Source organism: Crinia signifera, chromosome 11, assembly GCF_055691185.1.
Source record: "Crinia signifera chromosome 11, ASM5569118v1, whole genome shotgun sequence".
Classification (NCBI taxonomy): Eukaryota; Metazoa; Chordata; class Amphibia; order Anura; family Myobatrachidae; genus Crinia; species Crinia signifera.
The window spans coordinates 100,528,036-100,547,199 of NC_139227.1; the positions used below are offsets into that span (position 1 = coordinate 100,528,036).

General features: G+C 45.1%; 1 protein-coding gene across 1 annotated transcript in view; it reads right to left on the minus strand.

Annotated features, from left to right (window-relative positions):
• Positions 1 to 19,164, minus strand: part of LOC146045115 (receptor-type tyrosine-protein phosphatase beta-like) — a 160,551-nt gene that overhangs the window by 131,309 nt on the left and 10,078 nt on the right. The gene's annotated exons all lie outside the window — the stretch shown is intronic.

The window sequence follows — 19,164 nt, forward strand, 5'->3', positions numbered from 1 at the left end:
GGGACTTAAATACAACCTCTTTTTGGAGTTCTTATCTCCTTACTTCTATACTGTGGTTTGTGTCTGTTATTCGCATTTAGCGATAAAGGTATATTACGGACACTGTCCATAAAGGTATATTTGCAGATTAGAGACAAAGTACTGCGAAGGAATCTCTGATTAAGGTATTGGTTCTTGGTGTACATAATACAATAAAAGGTACGCTACGCTGCGCTACGCTTTGTTCGCACGTAGTTAGGTATAAAGGGTAAGTTGGTTGCGGACTTATTACGTAACCAGCGCTTTTCACTTATTGTCTCTCTGGTCATATTATATCGCCATTAACAATTGGGGGCATCGTCCGTCCGCTCCACATTCCAGAACTCAGTACCAGGCGTGCGACCCGACCTATACCAGCAAAAGGGTGGAAGTATTTATTGTTTCCATTGCTGGATAGGCCGGGTCCGCGGCGGTGCGGGGTTCGGGAAGTGCTAGCGCTGAACCCGGAGTACAATAAGTGAAAGCCACGTGTTTTAAAGCATATATTAAGTGTTTAGTAAACTGTACTTCTGCCTGCCACAAGTAGTTTAACGGGGTATAGTGTCTTGAGTTGCTTGTTCATTACAGTATATGTACCACGTGCGATAAAGTTCGCACACGTGGAGTCTGTGTTTATTATAGTACATAGAGGATCCCCTCTGTGCAAAACTATAACTGTTTATTGTTAGTTACTGCAAAAACAGGGACTCCGCCACGTGGCGACAAGTCCTGGGCCTTTTGCAGTAACGTAAAGCGTCTATTGTGTATTACGCAAGGTGCGCGCGCACGTGCCCATATCGGGAAATTTTCGCATCTTTGTACGTGATTTACGGATTAAGTGCGGGATTTATTTCGCATCTTGATACGTAACTTTCGGACGGAGTTAAGGGATTTATTCCACATTTAGGCGCAATTACTGCGTATAGCGAAACCCGAGTGCAACCTTGCAAATACACTATAGAACACGTGGGTGGCCGATTCATCGGCGGCCTGTGAACAACGCATGTACACACGTGGCTGTTCATTGGTACTGCACATGCAGCACACATAGGAACTAAAAGGTGAACAGTATTGAACCACTAGCTTTATTTAAACAGTATAGCAATATACTGTGGATAAGGTGGTGATTAAATAAAGAGAAAATAAGTTTTTTTTCTTTTTGTTCATTTTCTCATTAAGCAAGCAACTCAAGCATTATTTTAATAGATTCCTATAGCGTATTATAAGGGATTTATACCTGCATAAGTATCTAGTGAAAAGCTACCAGCCTGGGAAGATTTTCTGTACAGAAATATTTCAAATATATGCATAAGACCAAGGTGTAACCAGCGCCCAGTGTGAAAAATAACTGAGGCGAACGGGTGTGTGACGACACGACTCAAGCGCAGTGTAGCCAGTGTAGGACAGTCCAGTTAGGACCGGGTTCACGTGACGACGTGCCCATAGGAACTGCCCCTTCCGTGGAACTACCTATTTTGATCCACTGGGAGGGTACAAGAGTTACATCGGAACCCAGTGATCCGATTAGCTACTTTAGAAATACCAGTTTTTGGGGGTACAGGAAAAACAAGTTTTGCTGTGCCCTGGAAAAACTGCCGCACCTTGCAAGTTGGCTAGCAGTTCGCTACTAGTTGAAAGACTTGGTGATTGAGTACATTACCTCGCATAGTGGGCTTCACGCTTGATTGCGGAATAGTGCCATTTTGTGGAGAAGGAGTGATTTGGGAGTGACTCACTGATAAACAGCCCTCCGGTTTCTGCTAGCTGTGAACGTTTATTCCTGTAATTATGGGTAATAACGGGTCACACAGGGATACCGAGTCAGTTAGGGAGGAATCTAGTCGACCCAAAGGGTCGGCGGCTTTCATTATGAGCAGGAAGCACGGTGAACTCGCAGTTGTTTATCAAAATAAATGGAGAAGAATGACACAAGGCAGCAAGTTAGAATTTCCCAGCGTTGGTAGCTTTGATCCAGAAATCTTATCGGCAGTAAAAGATGAAATATGCCTGCTCTCCAGTCGTAAGGAGAGAGTGAAGCATATAGATATTCTTAAATTGTGGCAGAAGGAAGGATAGGAACAATGGGGAATCAGAGGTCTGACAATACCAGATGCAATCAGCCACAATAAAAATGCAACCGCTGCCACAATAGAATCAGCTCCCCCACCCCCATATGTGCTGAAGGGGTTAATGACTCATAAAAAAAAACATGAGTAATAATGTATCCATTGCTAACTTGTACGCTGTTTTTACCCCCTATAAGCAAGATACAGATCCAGAAGGGAGATTCCTGACATCAGCCATCCCTTGCGAAGCTAGCAGAAAGGAGAGAGAGGCTGAGACAGCCCAAGCTGCTGCTGCCATTCTGGTCGAGGAGATGGCTGATGCCAGGAACACGATTGGAGACACAGGTAAGTACACACAACACAGCACAGAGATAGTTGCTCCTGGGATGTTGTCCAATGGTGCAGGGGGGATACAGATCCACCCTCTGCACACAGTGGAACCTCCTTGTGGACGGGGAGACGGGGATGAGGTAATGCCTGTAAAGGATAGTGACATGCACAATACATGGACACGATTGGAACGTCATTCAATCATCAAAAATTTCCCTGATCCCAGCAAAGATCTGGCAAAGTGTCAGAAATTTGTAAGGGAGCGAGGAAATTCAGATGAGCCCACCAATAAGGATTGGCGATACATGTTGAGAGCTTGCCTCCCTTCACACATAGATGTCCAGAAGTTCATTCGAGACAGTGGTGTGGAGGGCGATAAGATTTTAACTGAACAGGGCAACCAGGAAAATATACGCCTAATAAATATACAATTGGGTGTATATTTCCCAGCGACAGTTGAAAATACCCTAGGGTTCACCATCACACAGAAAGATGGTGAGTCCACCAGCGGATATTTCAACCGTGCTTTACAGGCGTTGCCAAAACACTCTGGTATCCCCAGCCCCAGGGACAACATACATCTTAAGGGAGGGATTGTCTCTGTGCTGATACAAGGTCTTAGGGAAAATCTGAGAACCAACATAGAACCCAACTGCAGACAAATGTCAATACACACTTTAAAGAAATCTGCTGTTGATCTGGACAAACGATTTAGGACAGAAAGACATAACCAAACGGTATGTTTCAAATGTGGAAACAAAGGACACATAGCCAGACATTGCAGGGTAAGTAACCATAGGAAACATAACACATATGTAAGTAACTGGGAGACACAATGGGAGAAGACAGGTAGGTCTCAACACATAGCCATAGCCCCACCTAGTAGCCAACGCCGCCCTAAGCATGACACATATATGCAAACAGGGAGTAGGACACACATACACCCCACATCCAGGTAACATAAGACAATATCTGAGGGAGGAGCCCCAGACATGGGTAAGTGGAATAGTTTAAATATAAAGTTTTTTTGTATCAAACCCGTTAACAACATTCCCTCCTGGTCTAGGTTGTGCCAAGCAATTAGTAGCAGCAATTGGGGTAACAGGAAAAATACAGCATTACCCACTGACGAAACCAGCAGATGTTACAAGCGGGCCTCTGCATACCAAACACTCTTTTCTGTTGGCTGCAGCGGCCCCGACTAACCTCCTGGGTAGAGATTTACTATGTAAAATGGGATGTGTCATCTATTGCACCCCTGATGGGGTATTTCTGGACACTCCTAGAAATCTTACACAAGAAGTGCAAGATATGCTGGACAGTCCTCAGAGGCTAATGTTGTATTCCACTGTCATAGAGTCAAATCCATCTAAGGTAGCTAAAAACTACAGCACAAATACCGAGTTCCCTTTGAACTAAAGATGGGAAGGACACAGGATCAATGGCAACCATAGCTTCAATAGAAACCCTGTTAAAAACAGAAAGTATAGCGCCCCAAAGTACAGCTTCACCATTTGAAATCTGAGGTTGAGCTGGAAAAATACCCAGTGAAATAACAAGGTTCCCAAAAGAGAACTTTTAACTAAATACCCCTAGACACAGCCCATAGTCACAACCACACTGGGAAACAGAAAGAAAGGGAGGGCTTACAAATCAGAACAGGAGTTGAAAAGGGTAAGAACCAAATAGTTGAGAGCCAATTCCCCCATAGTGCTAAATCCTGGTGTCATAAAAAAAAAAAGAAAAGAAAAATTTCCAGTTGAAAATAAATGTACACATTACTGTCATAAATATTTTCTATTTTTTTTAGTTTTTCTCTCTCTCTCTTTTTCCAATTTTTTCTCCTTCCCCTACTCTTCTGTTCCAGAAACCTCAGAGAGCCACCAAGCCCTCCCCCGGGTCTTGCAAGATCGCACACTGTCCTTACGGCCCACAAATGGGTAAATACCAATACAATGGGTTAATGATCTATTGTTATGTCCTTTCCTCATCCACAGCAACAGCAGTTGGCGATAGACAACTTCTGGTGTATCCTCCTGAGGCAGGACATAAGGTATCTCAGGACGGATTGCGGTTGCGCCTGAACAAGAAAGGGGGGGGAGGGGGGGGGAATTCTGGGACACATTAGTAACCATAAACCCACAAATCATAGAAAAATAGTTTGAAAGATCTGTCGCACTCCCAGCAGAGAAATACCCATTGTGTATATGCGGTACCCCATAAAGCGAGTAGTCAAAATATATATTTTTCCAGTAAATCTTGAACAAAGTCCCAGTAACTTTGAGCATTGCTCCTAATGTTACCCAGGGCAACCACAGCCACCATCTTGTGAAAAGCAGTCCAAGTAATGCACAAGCATTCCCCTTCTACAAAGAATGAAAAGGGTTGTAAAACGCATTTACATATAAATAGGTGCAATCACAATACCCATGTCTTCACAGACAGATGTGGATAATAAAGAAGGAGAAACAGGCCTGATTACAGCCTTTGACATGGGTATGACTGACACAAGAGATCATGTGATTTAGAATATTAGACCTGCTGAGGGGGCGACAGATATAGTGACGTAAGAAACCTGGTGATGCCAGCCTGACCAATGTCGTACTGCAGTGTGCAATTAAACCCTATTACTTGAGCACTTCATACTTGTCTACACAGTGTAGTTGCCATAGCACTACTGGTAAACAAAACTGAGAATGTGGTGTTGGGGTGTGTTTTAACTGTTTATGCTCCTCATATAGTCTGGACATTCCTAAAATTCTGCCTAAACATGTGAAAAATATTCATCAGCCAAGTTCACTAAATGGGAACTTGCATTGATGTTACCAGTAAAATGGGTAATATTGTAAACCCAGCAACACTCTTACCAGGTGTGCCCGCCAAGGCACAAAGGGTGGATTGGTGCTGAGGTTGCTGGAATGGTAGAGTTTAGTGGGAGCCGAGACGAATATGATTGCATGACATGTTTGAATCAGACCTTTGCAGCATGCCCCCAAAGGGTGGTAACAACCCATTGGAAGAGGTAAGTCATTTTTTTTCTCTTCCTCGTTTTTTCCACAACACCGAGAAGGGAAAATTGTACACTGGCTATACCGTAATAGATGGAAAAGGCATAGTAGAGGCTGAACCCATTGGACGTCTCACTCAGCAACAGCAGTCTCATTAGTAGTACTGCGGGCTGAGAGAAAAAAAAAAAAACAGCCAATATTCATGCCGACTCCAAGTACGTTTGTTGGGGTAATACAGAAGATCTTAGGCCCTATGGCGCCTCAGATGTTTTGTTTCAGTAACTGGCACTCCAGTGGCGCAAGCGTTGTAAGTTTAAAAGATTCCTGACAGTCACACAGCTGCCGGACAGAGTGGCTGTTATCAAGTGTAAAGCCCACATCTTCAATGAGGATTCAGTGTCACTTGATGATGAACATGCTGGCAAGGCAGCTGGGTGAGCCATGCGCTCTGCGGATAATGTTTGTGTTCCCCCTGTAAATGTCAGTATATTCACATAGAAATACAAGATTTGTGTCCCCTGCAGGAGAAGCAGTCTGGAAGGAGAAGGGATGTGGACAGGAATAGAAAGATGGACAAGGAAAACCAGTGACTCTGAGAACATGCCAAACTGTCAGGACAGAGATAGCCCATGGCCTGACTTGTCTTGACAGGGAAGGTATGTGGAAAAATTAGTCCGAAATTACTAGTGTGCCCACAGACAGGTAAGACGACAGGATCATGCCTTACTTGTCTGGGGGAAAGAAACTGCAACGGCTGTTCCCACAGAGCCATCTCCACATCCCTCCTCCAGCAGGATCCTCTGCAGGTAATACAAAATTGGCTTTGTACAGTCCACTCTAGAAGCATTTAAGTTATTTATTTTTTTATATATATATATATATATATATGTTGACGTTTGTGTGTATAGATATGGCAGCCCAGAAGCACCCTTGAGTATGCAAATATATATATGAAAGGTTTAAGTCATGTGTGAACCTTCAGGGACTGATGGTACACCCCATAATCTCTTTTTGTAGTAGTAGAATCACTCTCAGAACTCCACCTCATTTGTCCCCATCGAAACATTGCTTGGCGGGCAGCCACAGGTTATGGTAATCCCACAAGGAGATCCTAGACCACAAATGCAAGTGATGTATCCACACCTGGAAAACTGCAGCAAAAGGACTTTGTTGACACCTGTTGTGAACTGTCATAACCATGAACCAGGAGATGTTGTTGTTTCCCCTGCTTTGCCATATACAGGTTGCTTGATAGACCTTTGGAAAGAACCACCCCAAATCTTGTTGACCAGCACTACCTCAATAACAAAGTCGCAGAGAGAGAGATTCGGGTACGTTCGTCCTACTGCCAAAGGAACAGAAAGCCAGAAGGTCCTGACACTCGAGGGCGAAAGAAAGAAATCGCTAAGAGGCACCATTTCGGTAGGACTGGAGAGCAGCTAAGGTCAAGCAACCTGTACAAGCTACAAAAGGGACTGTGACACACCCCACTGGTAACAGGTTGGAAGGATCACTAACAAAAATCTTTTCCTTTCTCAGTTTTCTCTATTGTTGTGGGTCCTATTCTTGTCTCCCCCCCCACTATCCGTTCTTATCTTCAAAATCAAGGATACCGCCGCCGCACTGCTGCCAGGCATTGGACGGACGATACAGAGTTCTGAGAGTGTGTTACCCGTCCCAGTTTAGGTCAAGGTAGAATCTATAAACTTGACACATTACCCAGGACCGGATGTTTGATAGTGATAATACCATCATACTTAAAAGCATACCAAAAAGAGAAACAACAAAGAGTTCAAGGGTCTGTTGTCACAAACAATACCTACCAAAGGATGCCATATCTGAAAAACGTGTATATGTTGTAACCTCCCTTGTTTTTATTTTTATCCCAAAATTGTACATTATCCTTCGTGACCCTGAGTAGATTGTTCGATAAATGCGGCCCATCGTTTATCCGTGATCCTGGATCGGCCAAGAGCAGATGGTTTACTCCCCTTATATGTTTATTTCATGGATCCCAATTTCTTTGTTAGGATTATGAATTTCTGTATTGTCGTGTAAAATGTTTTGTATTGTAACAGTTTTATATTTACTGTTAAAGGGTGGACTGTGGAAGTCTAGTTGCACACACGCCATTTTAGGATAGTATGGCCGCCATTTTGGTTCGCAGAGTTGCGCAAATAAAGTTTCCATACCCGAGTATGTGTGACAAAGTGGACCAGAAGAGTAGCCATACTATCACACATAAATTCATAATAACACACTTACACTAAATGAAATATAGTTAAAGGTTTAGAACACCACACATAGCTTAGTTAGCCCTGCACACATCTGTCTGTATCATGTTTAGTATCGTTCCGTTCCGTTCATTGTGCGAAGTATTCCGGTCATTGCGAATATTTCGCAATATACACGGCTCGATAGTTATGGACATAATCCATATTCCAGGGACAGTTTCTGTTGAAAGAATGTAACAAAGGAATCTAGATGAAACCAGTTCTTATCACTGCTGACGCCGAAACCACCAAACAAAGGACTCTTAAAGTTCACTACCCTGGACCTAGCCAAACCAGGTGTATCATCTTACCCCCCAATCACAGCTGACCTGACATACGACCTCTGACCAATGAGAACGGCCTTTGACCTCCCCTTTCTGACCCTATAAGATAGGCGACCCAGAGCAGCCAAAGTCTCTTCGGCACATCTACCTTTCCCTGACTTTCCACCGGACTATAGTTCATCCCTGAACGATAGTGAGCTCTGACCGGACTGCGCTTCGCATATTTGATGAGAACGGTAACGGTTGCATTCACGGTATTTATTCTTATTGTATTGTTGGCTGGTTGTGTCTTGTATCTGTATTCTTTCCCCTTAGCAGAGCCTGTTTAGTATTCATTGTTAGCATATTGTATCACTTGTTAAACCTGTATTTTCTATTCCTGTAACCCCCCTTTTGTCCATTAGGGACTTAAATACAACCTCTTTTTGGAGTTCTTATCTCCTTACTTCTATACTGTGGTTTGTGTCTGTTATTCGCATTTAGCGATAAAGGTATATTACGGACACTGTCCATAAAGTTATATTCGCAGATTAGAGACAAAGTACTGCGAAGGAATCTCTGATTAAGGTATTGGTTCTTGGTGTACATAATACAATAAAAGGTACGCTACGCTTTGTTCGCACGTAGTTAGGTATAAAGGGTACGTTGGTTGCGGACTTATTACGTAACCAGCGCTTTTCACTTATTGTCTCTCTGGTCATATTATATCGCCATTAACACATGTAACCTCAGGCAATGAGCATGAAATCCCTGGAGATAAGCAAGGAACCCCCAGCAATGAGAATGAAACTCATGACAATAAGCATATAACACCTAGTAAAGAGTACGAAACCCCTGGCAAGGAGCATGTAACTACTTGCTCATTGCTTGCAATGAGCAAGTATCCTCTGACAGCAAGCATGTGGCTAAAGAACACATGATTCTGCAAGTAATCCAGAGAGGTCCTTCCTCATATCAACCTGGGAACATTTATGCGGTTGGCAGGGGCGTAGTGCCAAATCTTGTGCCCCCCGCTGTAAAATGACGGCCCCTCCCCCCCTCTCTCCCCCCTTACCTGTCCGCGTTCGTGGCCAGGAGTCGGAACCGCAGATCTACTTTGCACTTCGAGCCTCCTCTGGGCTCCGAGTCCTTATGACAAAATGTCCCTCAAAAAATGGCGGCCTCCTTACAGCAGACTGTTTTGAAGGATGCTAGAGGAGGCCGCTGCTGCCCCCTCTAGCATTCTAAATACTATCTGCTGTGAGGGGGCGGCCATTTTTTGAGGGACATTTTGTCATAAGGAGCTAGGAGGAGGCTAGGAGCGCCGGGACGCAGACAAAGTAGGTCCCGGCACCCGGCCACGAACGCAGTATAGCTCCCGCAGACCCCGGCGCCCACATCACTCAGCGCCCCCACCCCACCGCGCGGTTTGCCGCATGGTGGCTACGCCACTGGGGGTTAGTGCAAATAGCTCTGGAGAGAGAGATATAGTTCCAAAATATCAGCTTGTAACTGTCATCTGTTTAAAAAAGAAAAGACGTCACTCAAGCATAGAGGAACTAGAGGAGGAAAGAAGATCCAACATAAGAAACTAATTCCTGAAAAATCTGTTTCCAATGTGTTTAACATCTCCTCTAGAGAACTAAATGAAATTGAACTAAAATTATTGCAAAAAGGGCTAAAATTCTCACCCTCTACGGATGCGTATATATTCACACTATTTGTTGAGTTAAATCGTTATATACGCACATTATGCAGACAAAGGTATTTTTTCTCTCAAAGGACATCTAAAACTGGTGAACAGGCATCACCTGTCCTACTCGATAGTGGCGACCAGACATCATTAGACATATTGGCAGAATTATGGATCGAAGATGACACCTCTCCAAAAAAGATTTTTAACATTGATAAAACCAAACTGTCACACGCAGCCGCGACGGAGCGCGGCGGGTACAGTACTCACCCGTCCGCGCCCGCCGCCGGCTAGCGTGTGCAGGCTCCACTCTGAGGCGGGCAGGTGGGGGCAGCGCTGGGTAGAGGCGGCAGCGACGGAGCATCAGGTAGCAGCGTCCTTGACGATTGCGGCGCCGGGAGGCCGGCGGCGCCATCTTGAGTAAGGGCAGGTAGCGGATTGGGCCAGAGTAGAGAGTTCCTCCTCATCCTGCACGGACAGCCAATGGCAGCCACTCCCTGGGGATATAGTGGAGCTGCCCAGGCTGATCCGTGTCAGTGCAATGAGTCTTCTGAGTCGTTCACATCTCCGAGCTGACTCCTGGATCCTGGTTCTCTCTCCTGACTCTGGTGCCTTGCTCCCTGCACCTTATCCAAGGAAGGTTTTCTCCTGACACCAATGCTGCAAGCGCTATCTAGTGCTGGCTCCTGCTTGTTCCAGGATTCCCTTTCTTTATCATCCATCCATTCCATCCTCTTCCAGTCTTCCGGATCCATTTCTTCCATCATCAAATCAACCTCTTCCTGCATCTTCTTCTATGTACTCTGGCTCACCTAAAGACTGGTTCCAGAATTACCACTGGCAGTATATTGTGCTGGACTTATTGATTTATTCTTTTGCCACTTAAAGAAGTATTTAAGTGAACTTATTATTTATGAAACCAGTTATTAAACCTGCACGTTTCAATCCTACTCGCCCTGGTCCGTCTCCAGCTTCTGTGCACCACACGACTCCATCCAGCCCTTCTGCCGTGACAGTTTGCACTGACCCGATGGAATCGGGTGAAGCACAGGCTTCCATGACGGATGTTCTTCAAGGCATCATGGCTCGCCTGGAACAAGTAGAAACCACCCAGCGTCAAGTGGCTCACTTCCTCCAGTCCTTGTCACCACCTCAGGCGGCTCCCTCAGCTTCGGCCGCACCCACTGCTGGAGTCTCTGCCCCTCCTGCGAGTCCATCTGTTCCTCACCATCTACAGCTGTCGACACCCAGTAAATATGACGGGTCTCCGAGAGGATGTCGAGGATTCCTAAATCAATGTGACGTGCATTTTACCCTCCAGCCTTCCAATTTCCCTTCGCCCAAAACCCGGGTGGCCTACATCGTATCCCTATTGGCTGGTCCAGCCCTGGAGTGGGTGTCCCCCCTCTGGGAGCGTGCGGACCCTCTTCTCAATAATTATGAAGAGTTTGTGGCCTCCTTCCGTCGTATATTCGACGAGCCCGGCAGAGTGTCCTCTGCAGCCACGGAGATCCTGAGGATTCGTCAAGGCAGTCGCCCAGTGGGACAATATGTCGTACAGTTCCAAACCCTGGCGTCCGAACTTCGATGGAACGAAGAGGCTCTCGTATCTGCCTTCTGGAACGGTCTGGCTGGGCGCATCAAAGACGAGTTAGCAACTCGCGATCCTCCTTCCACCCTGGCAGAACTCATCTCCCTATGTACCAAAGTCGACCTGCGACTCCAAGAACGCCAACTTGAGAGGAATCGTTCTGATCGCCTTCGTCCTCGTTTCTCTCCCAATGTTGCTCCGGGCCCCAAGGCAATTCCTTCGCCTGCTGCACCAGCTGATGAACCCATGCAAATCAATCGTTCCCGCCTGTCCCTCGAGGAGAAGTTCCGAAGACGGCGAGAGAATTTGTGTATGTACTGTGGCTCATCTGCTCACCTATTGGCTGCCTGCCCACTGCGGCCGGGAAACGACCGCTCCTAATCCCCCCGAGGGAGGTCCGATTAGGAGTATTGTTTTCATCTCCCTCTTCTACTGACTCTATTATTCCAGTGACTCTTGTGTGTCCCCAAGGCGAGAGAAGACTTCAGGCCTTATTGGATTCTGGAGCAGCGGGGAACTTCCTTTCTTCTTCTTTTGTCAACCAGCATGCCCTGCCTGTGCAACCTCTGGATCATTCGCTGGTCCTCACGGCTGTGGATGGGAGTCGAATTCGGAGTGGACAAATCACTCATCAAACCATTCCGCTGAAGTTGCTCATCGGAGCCTTACATCAAGAGACCATTCAATTCTTCATTCTTCCACAATCTTCTCATCAAATGGTCCTGGGTCTTCCCTGGCTCTCCAAACATAATCCACAAATTGATTGGACCACTATGGAGATCAAGGCCTGGGGAACAGTCTGCCAGTCTACTTGCATTCCTCAGATCCTTCCGGTCTACCAGACCCATCCACAATGTGAGGATAACTGCTCTTCATCTTCTTCAGCTCCACCCTTGTCTATACCCGTACCGTATCGTCCATTTACAGATGTCTTCAGTAAAGGAGGTGCTGACACTTTACCTCCCCACCGGCCTTGGGACTGCCCAATAGAATTGATGGCTGGGAAATTTCCTCCTCGTGGCCGCATCTATCCTCTGTCGCTACCCGAGACTGAGGCCATGTCCTTGTACATCCAAGAGAACTTAAACAAGGGGTTCATCCGACCTTCTACCTCTCCGGCCGGGGCTGGGTTTTTCTTTGTGAAAAAGAAAGATGGCGGTCTTCGGCCTTGTATCGACTATAGAGGCCTGAACGACATCACTATAAAGAATCGCTATCCCTTACCCCTTATCACAGAACTGTTTGATAAGATCAGAGGAGCGACTGTCTTCACCAAATTGGACCTACGAGGGGCCTACAACTTGATACGAATCCGTTCCGGTGACGAGTGGAAGACGGCTTTTAATACAAGAGACGGTCACTATGAATATCTGGTGATGCCCTTCGGCCTTTGCAACGCCCCTGCCGTCTTCCAACAGTTCGTGAATGATATCTTCCGGGACTTGCTGTACCATTCCATTGTAGTCTATCTAGACGATATACTCATCTTCTCCTCCAATCTTCAACATCACAGACAGACCGTGTCCGAGGTGCTACGACGTCTTCGTCAAAATCAACTATTCTGTAAGTTGGAAAAATGCGTTTTTGAAGTCACCTCCATTCCATTCTTAGGCCACATTCTCTCTGCTACTGGTATCGAGATGGATCCAGAGAAGGTGAGAGCGATCCAAGACTGGGCACCTCCCACGACACTCAAGGGAATTCAGAGATTTTTAGGATTCTCAAATTATTACCGGCGATTCATCCGGAACTTCTCTACCATCGCTGCTCCCCTCACAGCTCTTACCCACAAAGGAGTTGATACAAGTCAATGGCCGCCAGAAGCATTCTCAGCCTTCCAACAGTTAAAGAGGGCGTTTATGACGGCACCCATTCTCCTCCAACCAGATCTCGACAAGCCCTTCATCCTCGAGGTGGACGCATCCTCGGAAGGTATTGGGGCCATCTTGTCACAAAAAGGAGAGGATCAAGAATTACATCCTTGTGCTTTCCTCTCCAAAAAATTCCTTCCGGCAGAGAAGAATTACCCCATTGGGGAACAAGAGTTACTTGCTGTCAAAACGGCGTTAGAGGAGTGGCGATACCTTCTGGAGGGTGCGCGGCATAAGATCACCGTGTATTCAGATCACAAGAATTTGTCCTTTCTCAAACAAGTTCAATGCCTCACTGCTCGTCAAGCCCGATGGGCTATGTTTTTCGAACGTTTTAATTTTCAAATTAAATTTCGACCTGGCACCACTAATATTAAAGCTGACGCCCTATCCCGTTCCTTTGAAACGACTTCTGATATAGAGATTCTTCCTCGTCCAATCCTTGATCCAGTGGTTTTTGCTCAAGTGTCCGTACAGCCAATTCCTCCTCCAGGCAAGACGTTTGTTCCTCTCGAACTGCGAAAAAAAATATTATCATGGGCACATTCCTCCCGTTTCGCAGGTCACGCAGGAATACAGAAGACCTTGATGTTCCTGTCACGTTCTTATTGGTGGCCAACCATTCGTCACGACGTCACCAACTTCATCGCGTCTTGTGTAAAATGTGCTCAGCATAAGGTGCCCAGAACAACTCCTGTTGGTCCTCTCCGTCCTCTGGCCATTCCCACAGAACCATGGACTCATCTATCTATGGACTTCATTTGCGAGTTGCCTCCTTCCAAAGGTCATACAGCAATCTGGGTAGTGGTTGACCGATTCTCAAAAATGGTCCATTTCGTCCCACTAAAAGGTCTTCCCTCTGCTCCAGTACTGGCTCAGCTATTCATTTCCACCATTTTTAAATTACATGGTCTGCCCAAAGAAATTGTGTCTGATCGCGGAGTACAGTTCGTGGCGAAATTCTGGAGAGCTCTCTGTGCCACGGTAAAGGTTAACCTCAAGTTTTCTACTGCCTTTCATCCCCAGACCAACGGCCAGACGGAACGGGTGAATCAGGACTTGGAGGCCTTTATTCGATTGTTCATCTCGTCCTCTCAAGATGACTGGGTAGATCTCCTCCCGTGGGCAGAATTTATGCATAACAACTCCTATCACTCTTCCTCCGGAACCACGCCCTTCTTTACCGTATTTGGTAAACACCCACGATCTCCAGACTTCTCAGAATTACCCTCTTCTGAAGTTCCTGCAGCGACCACTTCCCTCCAACGCTTTGCGAAGATTTGGTCGGATGTCCACACCGCTCTCCTTAAATCTTCTGCTCGATACAAGAGAATGGCGGACAGGAAAAGAAGAGCAGCGCCCAGATTAAAACTCGGGGATCGGGTATGGCTATCTACCCGTCATATACGCCTCCGTCTGCCTTCTATGAAACTGGCTCCCCGGTACATTGGGCCATATGCCATCACCCAAGTCATTAATCCAGTCGCTTATAGACTTCAACTTCCTCCTTCCCTAAGGATCTCGAATTCCTTTCATGTGTCCCTCCTCAAGCCTTTAAGATTGAACTCTTATCAGAAGAAGGTTCCCAAACCACCCAAGATTAACTCCGAGAGTGGGATCGAATTCGAGGTAAGACGTATCATAGACTCTCGTCACCGCAATGCTCGTACTCAGTATCTGGTGGAGTGGGTCGGTTTTGGTCCTGAAGAGAACTCTTGGGTGGACTCCGTTGATTTGCATGCTCCAAAGCTGATTAAGCAATTTCTGCAGCGAAATCCTCACAAGGCCCATAGGCGTCCTGGGGCCACCCTGAAAAGGGGGGGTACTGTCACACGCAGCCGCGACGGAGCGCGGCGGGTACAGTACTCACCCGTCCGCGCCCGCCGCCGGCTAGCGTGTGCAGGCTCCACTCTGAGGCGGGCAGGTGGGGGCAGCGCTGGGTAGAGGCGGCAGCGACGGAGCATCAGGTAGCAGCGTCCTTGACGATTGCGGCGCCGGGAGGCCGGCGGCGCCATCTTGAGTAAGGGCAGGTAGCGGATTGGGCCAGAGTAGAGAGTTCCTCCTCATCCTGCACGGACAGCCAATGGCAGCCACTCCCTGGGGATATAGTGGAGCTGCCCAGGCTGATCCGTGTCAGTGCAATGAGTCTTCTGAGTCGTTCACATCTCCGAGCTGACTCCTGGATCCTGGTTCTCTCTCCTGACTCTGGTGCCTTGCTCCCTGCACCTTATCCAAGGAAGGTTTTCTCCTGACACCAATGCTGCAAGCGCTATCTAGTGCTGGCTCCTGCTTGTTCCAGGATTCCCTTTCTTTATCATCCATCCATTCCATCCTCTTCCAGTCTTCCGGATCCATTTCTTCCATCATCAAATCAACCTCTTCCTGCATCTTCTTCTATGTACTCTGGCTCACCTAAAGACTGGTTCCAGAATTACCACTGGCAGTATATTGTGCTGGACTTATTGATTTATTCTTTTGCCACTTAAAGAAGTATTTAAGTGAACTTATTATTTATGAAACCAGTTATTAAACCTGCACGTTTCAATCCTACTCGCCCTGGTCCGTCTCCAGCTTCTGTGCACCACACGACTCCATCCAGCCCTTCTGCCGTGACACAAACTAAAATGTAAGTCCGACTTCTACCCCATTAAAGCTAAGGAACAAGTATTGAGTCCTTTTACAAAACCACACTTGATGACTTTAAAAATCTGTGCTCTACAGATAATCGAAAAACTAAATACAAGTTCAGAGATAATCTGAGTAAATGGGAGAAAAAGGCCCTTGCCGGCCTCACTGGAGACACCTCCATTGTCTTCAGGGAGGCCGACAAGGGCGGAGGAATTGTCATCCAGGATAGAGATAGCTATGTAAAAGAGGCACTTCGCCAATTATGTAATTCCTCTTTTTATACTATACTCTCCACTAATCCAACACAATCATATATTTTGGCATTGAAATCGCTTCTTGATAAGGCAGCTTCAGATTCAGTTATCACCAAGGAGAACCACCATTTTTTATTTAACCGTCACCCTTTGGTTCCCATCTTCTATCACCTCCCCAAAATTCACAAGCACCTCACTTCCCCACCGGGTCGTCCCATCATTTCTGGTGTCCAATCACTCACGTCCAACCTTTCACAGTTTGTTGATTCTTATTTACAGCCACGTGTCACCACCCTCAGATCATACATCCGTGACTCCACCCATTTTCTCAATCTGATTAAAAACATCGATTGAAAGGACTCTTATCAGTTTTTGACTCTTGATGTAGAGAGTCTCTATTCAAATATACCCCATGAATTAGGTGTCCAAACCATCTCCAAAAGATTGAGAGCGGATGATGATCTGACGGTGGAACTACAATTATTTCTCACCAATGCCATTTCATTTATATTACAACACAATTATTTTCTTTTTCAGGACACTTTTTACTTACAGGTGATGGGAACGGCCATGGGGACCAGGTTCGCGCCAAGTTATGCCAACCTCTATATGGGGGAGGTTGAGGACCAACTCATATGGGGGTCCTCTTTTGGTGCGAATCTGGTCCTCTATGGCCGTTATATAGATGATTTATTTTTTATTTGGGATGGGGATATCACTTCTATCACTTCTTTTGTTTCCCACTTAAATTCAAACTCTTTTAATTTAAAATTCACATATGATTGTCACCCACAGACTATCAATTTCCTGGATTTGACGCTCACTAGTACGAATGGGTCCATCCAAACCAGCAATTATCAAAAACCCGTTAACACCATCTCCTATCTAAATTTTAGGAGTGCTCACTACCCACCTTGGGTGAAAAAATATACCCAAGGGACAGATGTTGCGACTCAGACGTAATTGCTCTGAACTTGACACATTTGATCATCAAGCTAAAGGTCTCATAAAAGCATTTCAAGGTTGCGGTTATCCCACACAACTGGTACAAGAGGCATATAAATCTAGTAGAGAAAGAGATAGAGAGACCCTCCTATGTGATAAAACACCAAAAACCTCACCCCATACGAACGATAACCGCATTGCTTTCATCTCCACTTTCAATAGGGATTATGTGGATATACAAAAAATCATCAGAAAAAATCATTTTATTTTAAAACAAGATTGTCTTTTGAGAGAAGTCCTACCTTCCCAACCTCAGTTTATTTTTCGTAAAAATACATCATTAAAAAATCTTTTAGCTCCTAGTTACCTGAAATGTCCCCAAGCTACAACTAATTTAATGACCCCCACTTTAGATTGGCTCCCTGTCAAACCACTGGGTTGCTACAAATGTGGGGGCAACCCATGCATTACGTGTAATTATATCGATAATAAAATAACAATGATTAATACACCCAAAGAGAATATGAAAATTCGGGGTTTTATCAATTGTAATACACCGTTTACCATCTATCTGCTCACCTGCACTTGTGACCTTAAATATGTCGGCCGTACAACACGACCGTTACGGGCCCGTTTTCTTGAACATCGCCGCAATATCGTGAAAGGCTCTCTACTACACAGCGTATCTAGGCATTTTGCCGAACATCATGAGAATAAACCTAAACATCTAAGACTCACTGGATTGGAACATATACCCCCCACCAAGAGGGGGGGTGATAGGTTCCGTACTCTGTGCAAACAGGAGATTTTTTGGACCTTCAAAATGGATTGTTTATTTCCAAGGGGCCTTAATGAGGCAATGGAACTGAATATAGTTTTATGAATTCCCCTACATGATTAAAGGTCTGCCTTAAAATATTATAAATAATCCAACACATCCATCTTTGCTGCATATGTTAGAAACAAATTTATATATTTAAATTAAACTAGATAGACACAGTAATATTCAAAATCAGTTTTCATTATTATTATTATAATATATTAATGGACTGTTCCTTATTAGGCCCCTATTAAAATATATTCTTTTATTTACTTTTGTTATATATACTTTTATAAAAATTGTTTTAGTTTTTTATCATTATTTTTCTCTACATAAGGACGCAATATGCATTTCAAGAAATCTAACTTTTTATTCATTTTCGTTTTCGTTTTTGTTTCAGTTTAACTCATATATTGAGATATTATATCTGTTCTATGGTATAGCTCGAGACATTTCAAACCAATAGTAACATTTTTTACATGAAACTTTGTTACTTTCATGCTATCTATGATCTATTAAAATTGTGGTTACATGACATTCTTGACATTCCCTGGAGCGCATATGCGTTCCAGCAGAAACCCACTACGATCACGTGTTACACACGTGGTCTTGCTACAACATCTAATTCTGGGAGATTTAAACTGCGGTCACGTGATATACACGTAGTCCGCAATGACGCCTTTACACATCTAACGTGCGGGCATATTATTGTCATGAGACGGCTCAAGTTACACCAATACGGTGTGTATATGCACCGTCCCTCCTCCTTCTCTCCACCATTCAGGTCACTACGTCACCGTATCCGGGATGATACCGGAAGTACTTTCTCACCTAAATGAAACGCAAATGCGTTTCACCTAACGCAACACATATTATTATTGAGTGTAATAAAATCGCTTTTTCCCACTTGGTTACAGATAGATGCTGGTATATACAGCAAACATATTGCCATAGTGACATAATAATGTTGATCATTTGTGTCATTTGCACATTACGAACTTGTGACCCCGATCATGTGATCGGAGCTTATATTTGGCTATCTTTGTATTTATTAATAATCTTGATTGCAAATAATAACTGTTCATCTTTACCTATAGATATATGTCTGCCTCCATATCTATTTATTGAAAATTACCAGAAACGGTTAATGAAACTTCTCCTATACTGATGATTGGACCTAACAGGTGTTACTCACTTCTTCATTAAGTAAGGTATAAATACCTGAGCCAGGTACACAGACAAAACACCTTTGATAAAGCTGCAGGACGCAGTGAAACGCGTAAGGTGCTTCATCCCAGCCTCTGGATCTTACAAAAATATTGCCTCTAAATCGTGGACAGTCCGACTATTCACTTGAAATCCCCCATACAGCGGCGGACAACGTGCACAGTCCTGCCCAGGACA